Below are 6,012 nucleotides of genomic sequence, written 5' to 3' on the forward strand. Positions count from 1 at the left end.
TATTTATAAATATAAGCATGAATATGAACAATATTTGCACTATTTATTTACTCATATAATTTGTTGTGTTACTATTGCAACTAATATTGGTAGAAGTAGCAACGACTTTGAGTACCTTACTATTACCAGTCATTGGATTGATGAGGATTGGTGTAACGTCCTGACTGGTCGTTTTGAGCAATTTCATCCGATTCTGCAGTTTGAGGTCACGAGCAGCTTCATATTATGTATATCAACTTGTGTGCATGGTTGGATTCAATTTTCGGATGAAATGGAGTCGAATCAGAAGGACGAATCTTGTTTTGGAAGCTTAAGAGGTGGGAATTTGACTGAAATTTGAATTTTGAGTAAACGGCTTTGGAGTGAGTTTTGGATGATGTCAGTAGCTTCATATGGTGATTTTGGACTTAGGCGTGCGTTCAGATTTGGGTTTGGAAGCTTGTAGGGTAATTTAAGGCATTTCGGCGAAAGTTAGAAAGTTGAAGTATGGAAAATGGAGAGGTTTGGCCGATAGTTGACTTTTATGTTATCGAGGTCGGAATCTCATTCCAAAAGTTGGAACAGCTCCGTTATGTCATTTGGGACTTTCCTGCAAATTTGGTGTCGTTTGGAGTTGATTTGATATGGTTCAAATGCTTGGTTGCAATTCTTGAAGTTCTTGAAGTTCATAGTGATTTTCGTGCGTTTTGGCATTCGATTTATGGTTCTAGAGGTTATTTTGGTGTTCCAATCGTGCAAGCGAGCTTGTGTTATGTATTCAGACTTGTGTGGGTGTTTGGTTTGAAGCCCGAGGGCTCGGATGAGTTTCGAAAGCGTTTCGGAGTGTTTGGTAGAAATTTCTGAGTTGCTGTTGTCTGATCTCGCATTTGCGAGTAATGTATCGCATTTGCAAAATGGTTGGGAATGGCAGGCTTCGCATTTACAAAGCCAGTCTCGCAAATGCGAGAAATGGTTTGGGCAGGGGAGGTTCGCATTTGCAAAGTTTTAAGCCACTTTGTGAGGGCCCTTCGCAATTGCGAGAAATTCCATCGCAATTGCGATGCTGTCAGGGAAAATCCAGGCTTCGCATTTGCAAAGTTTTCTTCACTTTTGTGAACCCAGTGTCGCAAATGCGACATCTGCAGCCTGCTAAAAGCTGAGTATTCCGAGTTTTTGCTCATTTTTCATATTCTTTGAACCCTAACTCCGGGAGTGGGCGATTTTGAAAGAAGATTTTCATACCAAATCATTGGGTAAGTAAATCAATTTCCAACTATATCTTGTGATTATATCTTAGATTTAACATCAAATTCATGAGAATCTAAAGGAAAATTTGGGAAAAATTAGAAAATCTTTCAAAATGTAAAATGATGATTTAAATGACCATATGGTGTCGGAATTAGATAATTTTCATATGGGGTGAACTCGTATCGGAATGGGCATTTAGTTTTTGTAAATTTTGCCGAGTTCCGAGGTGTGGGCTCGGGGAGTTGACTTTTGTTGATTTTTTTGCAAATTGTATAAGAATCATAGTTTTGTTAATTGAAATTATTTTCTATTACATTGCTTGATGTATTCAAGTCGTTTTTGGCTAGATTGAGCCGAGCATTGATGAATTGGTAAAGGAAAAAGCTAAATTGAGTATTGAATTGACCGGATTGAGGTAAGTATCTTGCCTAACCTTGTGTGGGGGATTTCCCCTTAGGATTTGAGTCTTCTATGCTAATTGTAGTTCGTGCACAAGAGGTGACGAGTGTGTGCTCGGATTTATTTGCGGGAAATTTGCCTCTAGGGTTCTTAGGTCCTTATTGTCATCATGTGGATAGTATTCCGTTATGATTGAGTTTCCTAATTGCTTAAATTACCTCTATATGATTCATATGATGTTGTTAGCTTTACTCTCACTCTTACATACTACTTGATCCTTATTTTCCATAATTGAAGTGATTGCCTTCCTTATTGTTTTGAAACTTCTTGATTGTGAATTCCTCTATGACTTCGTGCAAATATGTTACACGTCCACTTGTTGTAATTACCGATGTAGTTATTACATGCTTATTATGTCTTGTTGTTTTGTTAAGGTTATTGTGCTTCTTGTTTTTTCCGTGATCCTTATTACGTACAATTCATGCTTAGATTGATGATTATTCATGTTGAACAAGACTTATGATATTCTCTTGGTAATTAACCATTGTTAAGTATTGACTCAAGTTGAGATCTATATTGCGAAGCTAACTGTTGAAATAAGATTGGTTATTGTTGAAACCCCTTGCCGGGATGTTATTGGTTATTATTGATTCCCTTACCGGGATGTTATTATTTCTATAGTTGATTCCCTTGCCAGGATGTTATTGTTTCCATTGTTGATTCCCTTGTCGGTATGTTATTGTTCTATTGTTGATTCCCTCACCGTGATGTTGTTGTTTCTATTGTTTGGGTGAGGAAGAGTGTAAAACACGAAGGGTGATGCCATGCATTTGTTGTGAGTGAGTGTTAATGCACGAAGGGTGATGCCGTGCCACATTATTGAGAGTAAAAGCATAAAGGATGATGCCGTGCCACATTATTGGGAGTAAAAACACGAAGGGTGATGCCGTGAACATTTCTATTTATGCATACGGTGAGGAAGAGTAATAAATCACGAAGGGTGATGCCGTGTACATTTCTATTTATGCATATGGTGAGGAAGAGTGATAAAGCATGAAGGGTGATGCCATGCATTTTCTGTTTGTTGTTATCAATTCAAGTGGTTTAACTATTTAAATTCCTTTACTGCTCTGATCCTTTGTGTTGGACCTTTACCGATGTGATCCTTTGTGACGGAACCCCATAGTGTTTCCAATAATTCGCTGTATTTATATTTATATTTCAATACTTCAAATTTCAATAATTGTTTTATTTTTAATTCAATTAGTTACTCAATTGAATTCCCTTAAATCGTATGAGGTTGTATTTTACTTAAAAAGGAATTTCTACTAAGTTAATTTATTAAATACCATGTTAAGGGTATTAATTCATTCGATGTTGTATTTTAATTGAAAATGGCACTCTCTTTACTCAGTTGATTTCTAAAATAACTTCACCTTTTCTTGTTGAGTTCCTAGTTGGTTCAGACGTTGTACTATACTTTATGTTATGCAAATGAGACTCCTGGAACATCTTAATTGCATTGGTTAAAGGTCCTATGTACTGAGTAACATGAGAACGTTGTTGTGCAAATCGAGACAAAAATATGTGAGCACAAGGTGCCGGGTCTGCTAAAAGTTGGGGAGTAGAGATTGTGATATGAGACATCGAGTTCTGAGACAGCTAGGGTTGTGCACCAGAAACGATATGATTGATTGAGTTAACATTGTCTTCCTTACTTGAATTCATTCTACTTTTCTGTGTTCCAGCTATGTTAGTGTTGATTTACTTGGCTATCTTTCGTTTCCATCCGAGTTTCCTTTTATTGTTTTGATTGTTGGTAGTTTAATTTATCATTGCTGTTGATATTACTACATTACCTTTATCTTGATAATTGTTACCATATTCTGTTTATTCTGTTTGACCAGTAGGTGTCTTGACTGTTCCTCGTCATTACCCCATCGAGGTTAGTCTTATAGTTACTGGGCACCTCCGTGGTGTGCTCATACTACACTTCTATACATTTTTGGTGTACAGATCCAGGTATTGATCGATAGTAGCTGTGCGGATCGTTGCGGTGGAGACTCAAGGCAACTTGCTGCTGCGTTCGCAAGCCTTGGAGTCACCCTCATTGTAATTATGATGCATTGATTCCTTCTCGTTCTAGAGCAGTGTTGTATTTGATTTGTATAATTACTCTTAGAAAGGCTTATGACTTGTACCACCGGTTTTGAAAATTGTGATTTATTCAGAGTTATTTAATTTGAAGATAGTAAATGTCAATGGTATTTCAATTAATGTCAGGCTTACCTAGGTTAGAGACTAGGTGCCATCACGACTTCTTCAGAGGGATTTTGGGTCGTGACAAAGTTGGTATCAGAGCTCTAGGTTCATTGGTGCTACGAGTCATAAGCAGGTTTAGTAGAGTCTTGCGGATCGGAACAGAGATGTCTGTACTTATCTTCGAGAGGCTACAGAACTGTTAGGAAATTCCACTTCTTTTATTCCTTATCGTGCAATATTGATTCATCTCGAAGTATATAACTTATGTTCCTTACATCCACTCGTGTATAATATTATACTCTCCTTGTCCGCTATGCGCCAGTGATTCGTGATGTTATAGACGGGCTATGAGGGAGTCAAGGATGCTCAGACATTGTCTCAACGTGTTGTCTAGACTGAAGACACAGAGGTATTGAGAGACTATTCAATTATTCATATGGAGGCACAGTAGTTTCTGGCATCTGGTTGATGAGTTTGAGCTTGAGAAGGTTTAATTGGTTGACTAGTCATCGAGATTATGGCAAGGTCACGACGTGGGTGTTGAGTGGGGATAGTCGCTAGCATTAAAGTACTTTGTGATGTGTGTTGTTCGAGTTGTGAAGGTTAGTTTTGCGGATCATCAGATGTTGTTTTCTATGGCTTTGCGCCAAGTGGAGGAGTCCATAACAGCGTTCAGATTTATACCAGTTTTGGCTTGAGGTATGTGTATATGTGGTATTGGTGGGTTCCCGGATTTTGTGTATGACCAAGGTCTAAGATTTTGCACGGGATGATGTTGGGGCTTACGGTGTTTCTGGGTCATTAATGAATCTATATTTCAGTATCAAAGGGAGTCAGAGGAACAACTTCAGATCCACAGGAGGTCTATTCATCATGGGTACCGTGGATGCAGCAGAACGGGGTGCTTTAGAGGAAATACGGTGGCTTATGAGCTTCTAGGTTATGTGGTTCATATTAGGATCATCTGTATTTGGGACTTTGATTGGGATTATTGCATATCGACTATCCGAAGGAATGGGTCAGCTCCATGGTGTGGGTCAACATAACGATGAGGTAATTGGTCCATTGAATAAGAATTCTCTACTGGTATTTGTGGCAACACTCTTGGATTGGACAGTTTGTGTGACTCGGTTGAGTTTGGGTGGTGCAGTCCTAATGGCTTAGTTACGTGTGGGCGGACCTCAGAGGGTTCTTGGTGGTTTGGCATCGACTTGAGTTGGCTGTCTACTATGGGCGTAAGGAATATGTGGTACATTGCGGTTTTCTCCTGGATAAGTATTTGGAATTAATAGAGTGTGGCATTGTTGGCTATCATATGTGAAGAGTGTGCATTTTTGGAAAGGACCTTGAGTTTTGGTTTGCGGGTGCGTGGCTAGTGGCGTGGTGATTACCAGGTTTTGAGGCCTTCGAGGTTCGAATTTTGATATGCGGCCGAGAATTTTATATGGGTGCTTAGGTAAGATGATGGAATATGAGTGATGTATCAGCCATTTGATTTGCTTAGTTGAGTTCGGGTATGGAAATTTTAGTGTTCGTGAGGTTTTGGGACTAGGTGACCCCATATGTGGACTGTTTCCTGTTGGTGGATTGTGAAGAAATGTTGAGGATGGAATAATTAATTGCATGTGTTATCGATAAGTTGTTGTGGATCTTTTTGAAGGATATTTATCTAATTGGGAAGGATCAGGGTTTGGTTGGGAACTATTCAGGAGACCAGCGAGAGTATGTGTTTTGTATCAGGTTAAGTTTGTGTGCTCCTGTGAGATTGTCATTTTGGTTATGTTATCAGGCAGAATGGGTATTACTTGTGCCTCTGGCCTATGTTATGTGCTGCTCTCTTATGTTGTGATGAGCTGTGAGGCTGTATGATTATTCTCCACGCATGTTGTAATTCTGTTCAGGCCTTATGGCGATGTGGGTGAGATAGCCCTTGTGATGTTAATTGCTCATTGCACTTTAGTTGTGCTTGTTTCTTTTATGTCTTATTACTTCTATTCACTTTTCCCACAGTTTTATTTGTGCACTCTGTTGTACTTGATATCAGTATTCATATGATCAGTGGACCCGAGCATTTTGGCTTGATGAGTATTTGGGAGTGGGCTGCATGCCGCAGTGGATGTTATG

Source organism: Nicotiana tabacum, chromosome 20 (genome assembly GCF_000715075.1).
Source record: "Nicotiana tabacum cultivar K326 chromosome 20, ASM71507v2, whole genome shotgun sequence".
Taxonomy (NCBI): domain Eukaryota; kingdom Viridiplantae; phylum Streptophyta; class Magnoliopsida; order Solanales; family Solanaceae; genus Nicotiana; species Nicotiana tabacum.